The sequence below is a fragment of the Scyliorhinus torazame genome, chromosome 18 (genome assembly GCF_047496885.1).
Source record: "Scyliorhinus torazame isolate Kashiwa2021f chromosome 18, sScyTor2.1, whole genome shotgun sequence".
Classification (NCBI taxonomy): domain Eukaryota; kingdom Metazoa; phylum Chordata; class Chondrichthyes; order Carcharhiniformes; family Scyliorhinidae; genus Scyliorhinus; species Scyliorhinus torazame.
In genome coordinates this window covers 31,492,235-31,508,922 of record NC_092724.1, presented here as the reverse complement: position 1 = coordinate 31,508,922, position 16,688 = coordinate 31,492,235, and the positions used below count along the sequence as shown (strand labels likewise).

The following is a 16,688-nucleotide window of genomic DNA, read 5'->3' as shown; positions in this document are numbered from 1 at the left end:
AACAGTTGGTTTATGTATAGGTCACAAGATTCATAGAATTATCATAGAATTTACAGTGCAGAAGGAGGCCATTCGGCCCATCGAGTCTGCACCGGCTCTTGGAAAGAGCACCCTGCCCAAGGTCAACACCTCCACCCTATCCCCATAACCCAGTAACCCCACCCAACTCGAAGGGCAATTTTGGTCATTAAGGGCAATTTATCATGGCCAACCCCACCTAACCTGCACATCTTTGGACTGTAGGAGGAAACCGGAGCACCCGGAGGAAACCCACGCACACACGGGGAGGATGTGCAGACTCCGCACAGACAGTGACCCAGCGGGGAATCGAACCTGGGACCCTGGAGCTGTGAAGCAATTGTGCTATCCACAATGCTACCATGCTGCCCCTAATCAACCTTATCAAGTTAAGGAATGTCCTGTTTCAGAGCTTGTGCTAGAGTAATTTCCTTGACAGAGACAACAGGCCCACACTGTCCTGCGTTTGAACATAGAAAACATAGAACATAGAAAATACAGCACAGAACAGGCCCTTCGGCCCACGATGTTGTGCTGAACCTTTGTCCTAGATTAATCATAGATTATCATTGAATTTACAGTGCAGAAGGAGGCCATTCGGCCCTTTCAGTCTGCACCGGCTCTTGGAAAGAGCACCCTACCCAAACTCAACACCTCCACCCAACACCAAGGGCAATTTTGGACATTAAGGGCAATTTATCATTGGCCAAGTCACCTAACCTGCACATCTTTGGACTGTGGGAGGAAACCGGAGCACTCGGAGGAAACCCACGCAGACACGGGGAGGACGTGCAGACTCCGCACAGACAGTGACCCAAGCCGGAATCGAACCTGGGACCCTGGAGCTGTGAAGCAATTGTGCTATCCACAATGCTACCATGCTGCCCTTAAGAACAAATAAATCTACACTATATCATTTTACCGTAATCCATGTACCTATCCAATAGCTGCTTGAAGGTCCCTAATGTTTCCGACTCAACTACTTCCACAGGCAGTGCATTCCATGCCCCCACTACTCTCTGGGTAAAGAACCTACCTCTGATATCCCTCCTATATCTTCCACCTTTCACCTTAAATTTATGTCCCCTTGTAATGGTTTGTTCCACCCGGGGAAAAAGTCTCTGACTGTCTATCTATTCCCCTGATCATCTTATAAACCTCTATCAAGTCGCCCCTCATCCTTCTCCGTTCTAATGAGTTTGTTAGCCTGGAAGACTGTTATGGAATATTTCTTAATAGGGGAGAAAGAGAACAAGCTGTTTCTATAATATTCAATAGATTTAAGATTTTATGGTTATTATACAGCAATTTGTTGCATCCTGCAAAGTCGTCCTAATTACCATCTGGGGATTGGTGTCAAAGTTGGAAGAGCTGTCCCCTAGACTAGTCAAGCAGCAGCCTGACTGTGTCATACTCAGGTATATCAATGACCAACATCTTGGGTTCGTCCATCCTCATTTGTGGCTATGACTTGTGTTGATCAGTAGGACACTAGAATTGGGGGCATATAAAGTCATATACAGTTGAGTGGGCTCAGTATTGGATCCACAACATTTGATTGTGGATCTCATTAGGTCTCAAGGTTTCAGATCAAATAGGACAAAAGAAACCTCCTTCTGATTACCAGCTACCACTTTGCTTTAATTTATGAATCATAAATCATAGAATCCCCACAGTGCAGGAGGCAGCCATTTAGCCCATCGAGTCTGCACTGACCCTCTGAAAGAGCACTCTACCTAGGCCCATTCCCCAACCCTATCCCCGTAACCTAGTCACCCCACCTAAGGGGCAATTTAGCATGGCCAATCCACCTAACCTGCACATCTTTGGAATCAGTATCCAAGTTGAATTGTCACTTCAAGGAAATACTGAAGGAAACAAGGGCACAGAAATTTCTAGGGGTAATGGACTTCAATGTCTGCAAATGACGTCTTAACACCAGGTCTAATCATGAACTGGCTGAATTCTGATGGGAATAGCTCCTAAACTCTTTTTTGTGGTGAAGGAATCAACATGAATTGAGTAACCTACTTTGACCTAGTTCTCACTGACCTACAGTTTGCAGACTCCTCTTGTTCATGATAAGAGTGACCCACCGCAGAACTTCTAAAAATAAAGTCTTGTCTTCACGGACTCCATCGTACCATCGTACACTATAGCACTTTTGCCATGCACAATATTTTAATGATCAATTGTTGAGAAAGATCTGAAAAATTCGTAAAAGAAAGCCCAAATTATTGAAAATACATATGTCATACATATAGTTGCTCTAACAAAATTAGAGAATCCCTAAGCAGAGGTTATGCAGAGGAGCTCTTGCCCAATGATAAACATTTTAATGGGTTTACTAATGTAACATAATTTCTTATTCTTTTCATGCCAATTCACTCGGTAGTTGCTAAGAGACCCTTGGAGAATGTCACAGTCTCCCTAATTATTATAAATTTCTAACTATTTTATCTGTACAAATGTAATTTTCTCTGAGGGAATAATAGCCCCATAAACTTACATAGCATTTCTCCCCTCTGCATAAATAGATTTAAAAATTGTAGCATAATAGCGAAGTATTGCCATGGAAATGCACATCAGGGAGTACAGTTTTCTCAAGGCGAGCTTTACAAAAAAATATATGACTGATCTCACCTGCTTCATACTGATATTTAAGCAGTCACTGAAATTGGTGATCAAAAGGCAAATATATTCGTAAGGTTTCAGTTGAAAATTTCATATCACATTACAAAAGAAATAGGGCTTGGTGTTGAGCTTAGGAAAACTGGCCTCTTTAGATGTTTCTCTGTGTTGCGTGCAACTTTATTTCAATAGCAATTGCTCCCAAAGCAATGAACAAATCATACTTACAGAATCATGTAAAATCAATTTTATTTGTGTCATGTGAGAGTATCTTTAAGAAATGGGTGTTTAAGAAATGTACCTTTAAGAAATGGGTGTTTATCAGTGATGTCAGAGTGTGGGTGGAGCTGGGCTGACTGTCAGCTTTGTACTTTCGTTTTAGGCTGTTTGCTGCAGGGTGTGTTTTAGTTTTGTTTTCAGTGTTGGAGCTGAAGCCAGACAGAGCAGGTGTACTGTTGATCTCTCTGCCATGAAAAGACTATCTCTTGATCATTTGGTGAATTCAGAATTATAAATGTTTTCAGTAGTGACTTTAACCTGATGTGCTTCTGTTAAAGGTTATGTTTTTTGTAAGTCTTCTGGATGTTAAAAGGACAGCGTAAGCATTACTTAGTGTTGTGCTCTTTGGGAGTTGTATTTGAATTAATGGTTGCTAAGATGTTCACTGTTTGTTTTAAAAAAGGTTAACTTGAGTTCATAGAATAAACATTGTTTTGCTTTAAAAAATACTTTTCCATTTCTGATGTACCACACCTGTAGAGTGGGCCGTGTGCTCCCCATATCACAATCTATTAAAAGTTGTGGGTCAGGTGAACTCCATGATACACTTTGGGGTTCTCTAAACCCTGGCCCATAACAAATTGGGGGCTCGAGGGGGATGAAAGTCTATCTATTGGATTGGCTTAGTGAACTTAAAGACAGTGAGGGGTGAGCATATTGTGGTTGCTTTTCAGGTGTGGTATTCTATATTAAGTGGGGAGTGGCTCTTTCAGAGGCTCTGAAGTTTTTGGGGGTGGAGATGGTCACACGCAGTACCTTACGGACAGAGACTCAAAGCAGACTGTTAGATTTGGCAAAAACATTGTAGTTAACATTACCTGAAAAAGTGCGAAAAGATGAGGTAATTATGGCAGTGGCTAAGCATTTAAAGTTGCCTGAAATACAGTTTGACTCATTGGAAATGGCAAACATTCAGTTACAACTTAAACAAATGGAACATGAGAAAGAATTAAAGAATATGAAAGAGAGAGAGAAGAAAAATAAAAGGAGAGAGAAGAAAGGAGAAAAGAAAGAATAGCCCTAGCAGAACAAAAAGAAAGAGAAAGGGAGATACAGATCAGGGAAAAAGATAAAGAGAGAGAGCTTGAACTTCAGAAAATGGCCATGAAACATGACAGTCAGTTAAAATTGGCAGACGTAAAGGGAAGATGTTATAACCTGCCTACTTACCATTGGCTGGGGACTAATGACAATCCCACAATCCTGTGGGAGTATGAGCTTCCCCAATGAGGGGGGCGGAGAAACCATTAGTAAACTCCAAGTACAAATAAAGCTGGCTAGTTTGGAAACAGCAGGAAGGAATGTGCAGCAAGGGAAGTTGCTGCTGCTGTTATATATATATGTTATTGTAAATAAATGTTATTACTTTGTATCCTTAAAACTCGTGCTGGATTCTTCGTGGCCCTCACAAAACTGGCGACGAAGGTTAAAGTGAATAGCTGTCTACACTGCTGAAGCCACCTCCCTGGATTTTTGTTGGATACAGGTTGGAAGTTGTTTTCTAATATACCATGCCTCTGTACGGACGTTTGGATGTTTTTGATGCTGCGCTGGAAAGCTGGAACCAGTACACACAACGGATGCGTTACTATTTCCGGGCAAACAATATCACCGAAAACGAGCACCAGGTGATCATATTGCTCACCGCCTGCGGCCCGCATACGTTTGGGGTGATTAGGAGCCTTACGTAACCAGCTGCGCCGGACACCAAAACGTTTGATGAACTTGTGAATATAGTGGGGCAACATTTTAACCCAACCCCGTCCACGATAGTCCAGCGTTACCGGTTTAATACTGCTGAGAGGACCCCTGGAGAATCCCTTCCGGATTTTCTATCCAGGCTACGCAGGATTGCGGAGTACTGTGACTATGGTGAGACCTTGTCAGAAATGTTACGTGACCGTTTGGTTTGCGGTATTAACAATGCGGCCACCCAGAGAAAGTTGTTAGCTGAGCCAACATTGACTTTTCAACAGGCCATTCAAATAGTATTGTCCCGAGAGAGCGCAGAATGAGGAGTGCAGGAGCTACAGGGAATGGAAGTGCATGCCTTGGGGCGCAACCCCTTCCGTCCGAAAACGTCCCCCCGCACTCCTGCGGTACCTTGGGCGAGGCAACGTCCGGACCGACGCCAGTGGCCGTCGGACATTCCTCCCCGAAGGGAGCCTTCTCCAGAACCAATGGATGAGGAGCCATGTCCGTGTCAGACTTGTAGACGCCGACCACGTCGCGGACGGCGGTTGTGGGGGCGCCAGAGGCGCCGTCGTTCCGACCGAAACTGGGACCAGCCCAGGGGCCATAGCTGGAACCAGCCCAGGGGCCATACCTTCCATGTGGATGAACCTGCGGCGACTACTCCTGAGGACGTGGAGACGGAGGACGACTGCCTGCAGCTGCATTGTGTGGCAGCTCCCCGTGTGGCCCCCATTAAGGTGACAGTACGGGTCAATGGCCACCCGCTTGAGATGGAGTTGGACACTGACGCAGCGGTCTCCGTGATCGCCCAGAGGACATTCGACCGCATCAAGCAGGGTGTACAGACCCTTACATTAACTGACTCACAGGCCAGGTTGGCCACCTACACGGGGGAACCACTGGACATTGCAGGAACTACAATGACCCCTGTTGTTTATGGATGCCAGGAGGGGCATTTTCCACTTATCGTGGTGCGCGGCCATGGGCCCAGCCTGTTGGGTCGGGACTGGTTGCGCCATTTGCGGTTGCAATGGCAGCACATCCTCCAAACAGTTTCTGAAGGGTTGACTGAGGTGCTGGGACGATACCCAGATGTATTCCAGCCTGGTTTGGGGAAAATAAATGGGGCCGTAGCCTGTATCCAAGTCAAACCAGGAGCCACGCCGCGCTATTTCCGGGCGCGCCCGGTGCCTTACGCCTTGCTCGAGAAGGTAGAAGGGGAGCTCACTCGTTTGGAGAGTTTGGGTATTATCAGACCCATCCGTTTTGCTGACTGGGCAGCACCAATTGTACCTGTAATGAATTGTACCCGTGTCTTCAGAACAGTGACCACGACACCACACAACCCTGTCATGGTAATCTCTGCAAGACATGCCGGATCATCGACATGGATACCACTATTACACGTGAGAACACCACCCACCAGGTACGCGGTACATACTCGTGCGACTTGGCCAACGTTGTCTACCTCATACGCTGCAGGAAAGGATGTCCCGAAGCGTGGTACATTGGCGAGACCATGCAGACGCTGCGACAACGAATGAACGGACATCGCGCAACAATCACCAGGCAGGAATGTTCCCTTCCAGTCGGGGAACACTTCAGCAGTCAAGGGCATTCAGCCTCTGATCTCCGGGTAAGCGTTCTCCAAGGCGGCCTTCAGGACCCGCGACAACGCAGAATCGCCGAGCAGAAACTTATAGCCAAGTTCCGCACACATGAGTGCGGCCTCAACCGGGACCTGGGATTCATGTCACATTACATTCATCCCCCACCATCTGGCCTGCGAAATCCTACCAACTGTCCTGGCTTGAGACAATTCACACCTCTTTAACCTGGGGTTACCCCATCTCTGGATCTGTAAAGATCTAATCACCTGCTAATGCTCGCATTCCTAGCATTGTTTGGCATCTTTGAATTTGTCTATATATGTGTTTCTGGAACAGACCTCTTCATTCACCTGAGGAAGGAGCAGCGCTCCGAAAGCTAGTGACATCGAAACAAACCTGTTGGACTTTAACCTGGTGTTGTAAGACTTCGTACCTGTAATGAAGCCAGATGCCACAATTCGCTTGTGTGGCGACTATAAACTTACAGTGAATACGGCTTCCCGACTCGACCGATATCCAATGCCTCGCATAGAGGATCTCTACGCGAAGCTTGCAGGTGGACTCTCGTTCACAAAATTAGATATGAGTCACGCCTACCTGCAGTTGGAGCTGGACCCTGCCTCCCGACCATATGTAACGATTAATACACACCGGGGCCTGTATGAATATACACGGTTGCCCTTTGGAATATCCTCTGCCTGCGCAATTTTTCAACGTATTATGGAGGGCATTTTGAGAGGTTTACCACGTGTTGCTGTCTACTTAGATGACGTTTTGATTACAGGGACGTCGGAGCAGGAACATTTGGAAAATCTGGAGGCTGTCCTTAGACGCTTTTCGGAGGCGGAAGTCCGTTTACGTCGCACAAGGTGCGTATTTCAGGCGAAGAAAGTAGTCTACCTAGGTTATCGGGTGGACCGCGAAGGTTTGCACCCCGTCGCAGAGAAGGTGCGTGCAATTCAACAGGCCCCCGCCCCGACTGACACTTCGCATCTTCGTTCTTTTCTCGGTCTCGTAAACTATTACGGGAAGTTCCTCCCCAATCTGGCAACTATGCTGGCCCATTTGCACCTTCTGCGAAAGAAAAATCACACCTGGGTTTGGGGTCAGCCGCAAGAAACCGCTTTCCGGCGGGTAAAGCAACAATTGTCGTTGTCTGGGTTACTAACCCACTATGATCCTGGAAAGCCTTTGCTCGTCACATGTGACACATCCCCATATGGTATTGGGGCCATCCTGTCCCACAAGATGGCGAACGGGGCCGAGCGACCGATAGCTTTCGCCTCCCGCACATTGATTGCAACGGAGAAAAAGTACGCGCAGATCGAGAAGGAAGGCCTGGGAGTGTTTTTTGCGGTGAAACGCTTCCACCAGTACGTGTATGGCCGCCATTTCACTATCGTGACTGATCATAAGCCTCTGCTGGGACTTTTCAGAGAGGATAAGCCAATACCGCCCATTGCTTCCGCACGGATCCAGCGCTGGGCTTTGTTGCTTGCTGCATACGAGTATTCTCTGGAGCACAAACCAGGTACGCAGATAGCAAATGCCGACGCACTGAGCCGATTGCCTTTATCGACCGGCCCCATGTCGACCCCCACGACCGGTGAGGTGGTTGCCACCCTAAATTTTATGGACACCTTGCCTGTCACGGCATCACAGATCCGTGAGTGGACCCAGACGGAGCCAGTCCTGTCAAAGGTTCGGCACATAGTCCTGTATGGTGGGCAGCATAGACAGCTCCCAGGCGAGTTGCGGGCATTTTCCTCCAAGCTGTCAGAATTCAGCGTGGAAGACGGCATCCTCTTGTGGGGGACACGTGTGATTTTCCCGGAAAAAGGCCAGGAGCTGATACTAACAGACTTGCACAATGGGCATCCAGGTGTGACCAAAATGAAAATGTTGGCCCGGAGCTATGTCTGGTGGCCAGGCCTCGACACCGACATTGAGAAGGTGGCCCAAAACTGCTCCATTTGCCAGGAGCATCAGAAGCTTCCGCCGGCCGCGCCCCTACATCACTGGGAATGGCCAGGGCAGCCTTGGGCACGTTTGCATGCAGATTTCGCAGGCCCTTTTCAAGGATCCATGTTCCTTCTATTAATTGATGCCCAGTCTAAATGGCTAGAGGTGCATAAGATGCAGGGGACAACGTCCTGCGCAACAATTGAAAAGATGCGTTTGTCGTTTCGTACGAATGGCCTCCCCGAGGTGCTGGTCACGGATAACGGCACTCCATTCACGAGTGAGGAGTTTGCGAGGTTCACGAAGATGAACGGCATACGCCATATCCGCACAGCCCCTTACCACCCGGCTTCAAATGGGTTGGCAGAGCGTGCAGTGCAGACATTCAAAAGAGGCCTAAAAAAGCAGTCTTCCGGATCAATGGACACGAGACTGGCTCGCCTTTTGTTTACGTATTGGACCACCCCCCCATGCGGTGACTGGAGTAGCTCCCGCAGAACTCCTAATGGGCCGGAGACTTCGCACCCGCTTTAGTATGGTTTTCCCGGACATTGGCGCAAAGGTACGCCGCACACAAGAACGGCAGGGACAGGGATTTTCTCGGCATCGGCCGATTCGGCAGTTTGCGCCCGGTGACCCAGTGTTCGTTCGGAATTTTGCTGGTGGTGCCCAGTGGGTTCCTGGTGTAATCCTTCGCCAAACGGGCCCTATATCTTACCAGGTGCAAGCCCAAGGTCGTCTCCAGCACAAACATGTAGACCACGTTCGGTCCAGAAGACTATCCCCTCAAACGATTCCCCGCCCCCGGAGCTCATTTCTACAGCCGCAGAGACCAGAGACAAGGGAAGGTAGTCCTCACAATCTTCTACTGGTGCCTCACTCGAAGCCTGCGCAGGTCGTTACAGAACCGAATGGAGATAGAGACGCTGACATGACGGAGGCAGCAGACTCTGACTCCGAGATGGAGACACAGGATGCATCAGAGGGGGAATCCTCGGGTCCACGGGCCGTGGATGTACAACCGTTGCGCCGTTCATCACAGAAGCGCCGGTCTCTGTCTCATTACACGCCGCCTGATCCGCGTGCAAATGGTGTCCGGCCTGCGGCAAAACGAGTCCGACGCCCTCCTTCGCCAGGGTCTTCGGTGGATTCCTTGGACTTTGGGGGGGAGGGATGTTATAACCTGCCTACCTACCATTGGTTGGGGACTAATGACAATCCCACAATCCTGTGGGAGTATGAGCTTCCCCAAGAGGGGGGCGGAGAAACCATTAGTAAACTCCGAGTATAAATAAAGCTGGCCAGTTTGGAAACAGCAGGAAGGAGTGTGCAGCAAGGGAAGTTGCTGCTGCTGTTATATATATATATGTTATTGTAAATAAATGTTATTACTTTGTATCCTTAAAACTCGTGCTGGATTTTTCGTGGCCCTCACAAAAGAAACGTACAGTTGGATGAAAGTGATGAGGATAGTGAGAAAGACGTCATAGTCAAAGGCTTGGTGGGGCTCTGTTTAAATATGTCCAAGCATTGCCAAGGTTTGATGAGAAGGAGGTAGAAGCCTTTTTCATTTCATTTGAGAAGGCAGCTAAACAAATGAAATGGCCACAGGACATGTGGGTATTACTGATTCAAACAAAGCTGATAGGTAGGATTAGTGAAGTGTTTGCGTCACTACCGGAGGAGGGATCTGGGACGTATGAGGAGGTGAAAAAAATCCATCTTAGGTGCATATGAACTAGTGCCTGAAGCCTACAGACAAAGGTTTAGAAATTTAAGGAAAGAATGTGGTCAAACATACATGGAGTTTCAAAGGATCAAATAGGTGGATAAGGGCTTTGAAAATAGACCAAACGTATGAAGCTCTCAGAGAAATTATACTTTTGGAGGAGCTTAAAAATTCAATTCCTGTCCTCGCCCCCCCCCCCCTCACCCAGAAGGCCACGTGCGCTGGTGCCCCGCCCCCTTTCTTCTCGCTCAGCTCCCGGGCCAAGATGGGAGTGGACATCCACCACAACAAGGACCGCACAGGAAGGAGTCCAAGAGCCAGGACATGTACTTGCAGCTGCTGGTTAAGCTGTACCGGTTCCTGGCTCGTCGATCCAACGCCCCCTTCAACAAGGTCGTGCTCAAGCGTCTGTTCATGAGTCGCACTAACAGTGCTCCGCTCTCGCTTGCCCGCCTGATTCGCAAAATGAAAATTCCAGGTCATGAGGGAAAGACGGCGGTGGTCGTGGGCTCTATCACGGACGACGTCCGCACATTTGATATCCCCAAGCTCAAGGTCTGCACGCTTCGAGTCACTGAAGTGGCCCGACACCGTTTCCTGAAGGCTGGAGGACAAATCATGACCTTTGACCAGTTGGCTTTGGCCACGCCAAAGGGTCAGGGGATAGTTCTGCTCTCTGGACCTCGTAAGGGATGTGAGATTTACAGATGTTTTGGACCTGCCCCCGGAGCGCCGCACAGTCACACCAAGCCATACATTCGTTCAAAGCGTTGTAAATTCAAGCGTGCAAGGGGCCGTAGAGCCAGTTGAGGGTACAAGAATTGAGCAGTGCTCCTGAGTTCTTTTCTATACCAATAAAGTAATGTTTGAACAGTTTTTAAAAAAAATTAAATTCCTGATGTAGTGAGAACTCATGTGGAAGAGCAGAGGGTTACAACTGCGAGATTAGCAGCAGAAATGGCAGATGATTATGAATTAGTTCATAAATCAAAGCTTGGTTTCTGACATCAGTTTCTGCCTATGAGGGATAGAAACTGGGGACATGAGAAATACTCGAATGGTAGAGGCAAAGGTGATCTGATGGGAGATAGTAAGGAGAGTGTAACTCAGATTTTTTTTTAAAAATCCAGGAGTGTGGAAAAGAAATGAAAAGTTTCAAATGTTTTCACATTTATGGCTAGGCCATGTAAAGTCACAGTGTTGGTGGTTGAAGAAAAGCACTGGGAAGGCTGATGTGGTAAAACAGGATAAGACAGTGGGGTTTGTGAAAGTGGTAAAGGAAAGCCCAAGTGAAGCCAAGGAGGTGCAAAAGATTGTACAGCCTGATCAAGAGGTGATTGATAAGAAGGTGCCAGATCTCTTTAAAGAATTTACTTGTGTGGGTAACGTTTACTCATGTGTATCAGGAGGAGCAGGTAAAGAAGTCACAATTTTAAGAGATACAGGAGCTAGTCAATCTTTCATGGTAAGAGATGAGGAGTTATGTAGTTTGGGAAGAATGTTGCCAGAAAAGGTGGTAATATGTGGAATTCAGGGTGAGAGGAGTAGTGTTCCATTATATAAGGTAAGGTTGGAAAGTCCAGTGAACAGTGGTGAAATGGTAGTAGGAGTAATAGAGAAAGTATCTTGTCCAGGAATACAGTTTATTTTGGGCAATGATATAGCTGGATCGCAGGTGGGAGTGATGCCTACTGTGGTTGATAAGGCAGTGGAAAATCAGACAACTGGAGTTTTGAAGGACGAATATCCTGAGATTTTTCCAGATTGTGTAGTGACAAGGTCGCAAAGTCACAGGTTAAGACAAGAGGAGAAATCAAAGAGTGAAGATGAAGTTGAAGTGCAATTATCAGAAACAATTTTTGATCAGATGGTTGAAAATGAACAAGAACAGGTGGAGGATGAGGCGGATATTTTTAGTTCAGGAAAATTGGCAGAGTTACAACAGAAAGATGTAGAAATAAAACAGATGTATCAGAAAGCATATACAGAAGAGGAATCTGAGTGTATACCAGAGTGTTATTACCGTAAAAGTAATGTCTTGATGAGAAAATGGAGACCTTTACATATGCAGGCGGATGAAAAATGGGCAGTAGTATTGCCGGTAGGGTATAGAAAGGAGGTATTGCGAGTTGCACATGAGGTACCAGTGGGAGGTCATTTGGGAATAAGGAAAACTCAAGCTAAAATCCAAAAACATTTTTATTGGCCTGGACTACATAAAGATGTAGTTAAATTTTGTCAATCATGTCACTCATGTCAAGTGATAGGGGAACCTCAAGCAGTGATAAAACGAGAACCCTTAATACCCATTCCAGCATTTGAGGAGCCTTTTACAAGAGTCATAATTGATTGCGTAGGACCGCTTCCTAAAACGAAAAGTGGGAATCAATATCTTTTGACGATAATGGATGTGTCTACTAGGTTTCCAGAGGCCATTCCAGTACGTAATATTACAGCTAAAAAGATTGTGGAGGAGTTACTTAAATTCTTTACTAGATCTGGACTACCCACAGAAATACAATCGGACAGGGTCAAATGGTCACATGGGATGTGAAACCAATAGTTATTGAGGAGTTTCTGATACCCTCAAGACGAAGGGAAATAATGCGATTTCTTGGCATGAGTGGATTTGATTGAACATTTGTGCAAAGGTTTTGTAGTGTGATTGCTCCACTGATGGACTTGCTGAAGAAACGTCAAAAATTTAAATGGACAGCGGAGTTTCAACAGGCATTTGACTGCCTGAAAGCTGTGATAACCAATGCTCATGTGTTGGAGAATTACAAGGGACTCTGTGATTAGATTGAACTAAAGTATCTGACTTTAAAGAGAAATGCCAAGATGTAGAGAAATGGACGGATCATGCAGAGACCTTCTTGTTCAAAGACACTGTCAATCAACGGATTTCAGTTGGAGGAAGGAGGAAAAAAAAAGGACTATATTATTAGATCTGTTTGCGTGTGTTGGTTTTTGAAACGAAAAAGTATATTTACTGTCTGCATTTCTTAAAGGATAGTGAAAAGGTGAAAAATGAAACCATCTTGAAGCTGACACCCATCTTGGGGGGAGGTGTCATGTGAGAGTACCTTTAAGAAATGGGTGTTTATGAATTGTACCTTTAAGAAATGGGTATTTATCAGTGACGTCAGGGTGTGGGTGGAACTGGGCTGTCTGTCAGCTTTTTACTTTTGTTTTAGGCTGTTTGCTGCAGGGTGTGTTTTAGTTTAGCTTTCAGTGTTGGAGCTGAAGCCAGACAGAGCAGGTGTACTGTTAATCTCTCTGCCATGAAAAGACTATCTCTTGATCATTTGGTGAATTCAGAATTATAAATGTTTTCAGTAGTGACTTTAACCTGATGTGCTTCTGTGAAAGGTTATGTTTTTTGTAAGTCTTCTGGATGTTAAAAGGACAGCGTAAGCATTACTTAGTGTTGTACTCTTTGGGGGTTGTATTTGAATTAATGGTTGCTAAGATGTTCACTGTTTGTTTTAAAAAGGTTAACTTGAGTTCATAGAATAAACATGGTTTTGCTTTAAAAGATACTTTTCCATTTCTGCTGTACCACACTTGTAGAGTGGGCCGTGTGCTCCCCATACCACAATCTATTAAAAGTTGTGGGTCAGGTGAACTCCATGATACACTTTGGGGTTCTCTAAACCTTGGCCCATAACATTTGTACTAAATCAAGAAAGTGTCATCTGAAATGGTGAAATCTCTTTAAAAATGTAGACGTGCATCAGAAAAACAAAGTTACTAGTTTTGGAATTACACAGACGCAAAGGTATAGTAGCTTGCTACAAAAATGGATTCCAATACTGCTTACCAAACTATTTTCATTCATGACAGACTGATTAAATATAGTTTCCGAAATGATTATGATTCTCAGGTTAAATGTCTTTTTAAACCTCCACACATTTTCTTCCTTCATAATTCTCTCCTGAAGGCCTTGACATTCTGAGATGATATCTCAGAAAATAACCCTGATCTCCCACTTCATTTACGTTTAACAAATGTAGGGATTTTTGGCGCTTCACTGTGAAGCCGATCCTATCCTCACCCAATATTCACACATTCAACTTTCAGCAGAGATCATTGTGCAGAAAACAATGGGACATACGATTTGTTGCATCAAGTGATTTATCATTCAATCATCAGTAGTGATCTCCACTAAGAAATTGGTATTTTCGCTGTGCATGTATTTCTCTGCTAAACTGTAGGCCTGTAACAATGGTTTCCAATTATTCTTTTGAGAATTTAAATATTAGAAAACAATGCAAATTAAGAGTATGAGCAAGTGTAGGGAAATTAGATCATTGTATAAAGCTGCAGTTGAACAGCTAGTGTTCAAACTGATATTAGATTCCTTCTTTGCTGTAGTTTTTATGATAAGTGGACCACATGTAGTAAGTATCCAAATTTGTAGGATGTTATGCTGTGCCATTAACGTGCCAAATTACTTAGTTTAGTGATTAGTTGTGGGAAGTTTGGCCAATATTCTGCCCTCACTCCTCACCCAGAAAAACCAAAATCAATTGAACTGTCCTAACTTGGTCTAAGAATGGGTAACTACAGTCAGAATTATTGTCATTGAAAATAATTGCTATTGAGCCTACTATTGTTGATTCTGTGAAAGGAACATCTTGAAAGCATATCAAAATAAATAAGGCTCGTAAAGAAACTGTAGTAATAGGATAATAAATCCAAAACACTTAATAGTATTAGGATGTTCAGGTCTAAACGGGTTAATATGTGGGGCTAGAATCATATTTTCCCTACTGTGCAGAAGGTAATTCGGCCATTGAATCTACACCAGTGAACTCTGCACTATACCCATAATCTCCTAACCTAATCTGCACATCCCTGGACACTAAGGGACAATTCATCATGGCCAATCCACCTAACCTGCACATCTTTGGGCTATGAGAGGAAACCAGAGTAGCCGGAGGAAACCCACACAGACGCGGGGGAGAACGTGCGAACTCCACACAGTAACCGAAAACCGGAATTGAACCTGGGTCCCTGGCATTGTGAGACAGCAGTGCTAACACTGTGACACCCAAGAGTCAACCACATTGCCATTGGTCTAGAGTCACAAGTAGGCCAGACCAGGTGAGGACGGCAGGTTTCTTTCCCCAAAGGACATTAGTGAACCAGATGGGTTTTTAGACATTTTTTTTAAATTTAGAGTACCCAATTCATTTTTTCCAATTAAGGGTCAATTTAACATGGCCAATCTACCTACCCTGCACATCTTTGTCTTGTGGGGGCGAAACCCACGCAAACACGGGGAGAATATGCAAACTCCACACAGCCAGTGACTCAGAGCCGGGATCGAACCTGGGACCTTGGCGCCGTGAGACTACAGTGCTAACCACTGCACCACCGTGCTGCCCGGGTTTTTAGACTTTTAATTCCCGATGTTCTATTGAGTTTAAATTTCACCATCTGCTGTGGTGGCATTCAAACCCGGGTCCCCAGAGGATTATCCTGTGTCTCCGAGTTTGTAGCCCAGCGGCAATACCACTGCAGCACCACCTCCCCATAGACAAACAGCAGAAAAAATCATATGATGATGGAGGAGAGAGTCACATGACTAGGAGGAGAAAGCTCATGGCTTAGACTCTGTCATGGTATGCAGACATGCAGATAATGATATACAGACAGGCACAGACAGGCAGCTAATGAACACAGAGAACAGGACATGACCAATGAGCAGGCAGGACACTCAGAGGTGGTATCTCATTATAAAAGGCACGAGGCACTCACACTCCGCCTCTTTGCACTGATGAACATCTACAGAGTGAGTCAGGGAGTCAGTACAGTATCACACCTCCAGCACGTGGCTAAAAGCTAGTCTGGTTCAGTCAGACAGAGTAACCACACTTAGGTTACGAGAGAGTCGAACTCATAGAGAACTGTGCTATCTGTGCTACTGGTTCAATAAATCAGATTGAACTAACTTCAAGGTCTGGAGTATCTTTTGGTTAAAGCTGCATCCAGTTGCAGCCTGTGTTATCCCAGAGTACATAACACATCATGCTACCAGGAGACTGCTTAATCTAGGTGGTTTACCTCTGTCCGTTCCGTGACGACCAGCAAATGTATCCCGGCACCATGGAGAAGATTCAGGCTCCTCACCAGCTCAGGACCTCCGGCAATCTCAGTGCCAACTGGCGGACATTCAAGCATAAGTTTCTGCTGTACATCGAAGCTTCAGACCTCATGGGTGCGTCTGATGCAAGGAAGATCACGCTTCACCTCTTAACAGCGGGTGATCAAGCCATCAAACTCTTCAACTCTTTTCACTTCACCGAAGGCCAGGACAGGACAAAGTTTCAGACCATCCTGGACAAGTTTGACAGTCACTGTGAAGTGGACACCAATGAAATCTTCGAGCGTTACATATTCATACAGCGTCCACAAGGTAAAGATGAATCTTTCAACTCCTTAACTAACCTCCGCCTGCTAGCGCTGTCCTGCAACTTTGGTGATATTGCTGACTCCATGATCAGAGACCAAATCGTTTTTGGAGTTCACTCTGATCCTCTGAGAGAGCAGCTACTGAAAATCAAGCATATGACCCTGCCAGCTGCGATTGAAACGTGCACAGTGCATGAGAATGCCAAAAATCGCTATGCCCAGTACGAATTGGCTGAAAATGAGAAACTTGCCTCCCACGAGGCAGAGAGGGTGCAGGCCATCCCCCACGAAGCGGCTGACACCCGCACTGCGCATGTGCGACAACGCGCCAAGGTCATGACGTG

At 45.8% G+C, this 16,688-nt stretch overlaps 1 pseudogene; it reads left to right on the top strand.

Moving 5' to 3' along the window:
• The first annotated feature begins 10,189 nt into the window (after nt 1-10,189).
• On the top strand, nt 10,190-10,734 carry LOC140394790 (large ribosomal subunit protein eL18-like; annotated as a pseudogene).
• Nucleotides 10,735-16,688: the final 5,954 nt, after the last annotated feature.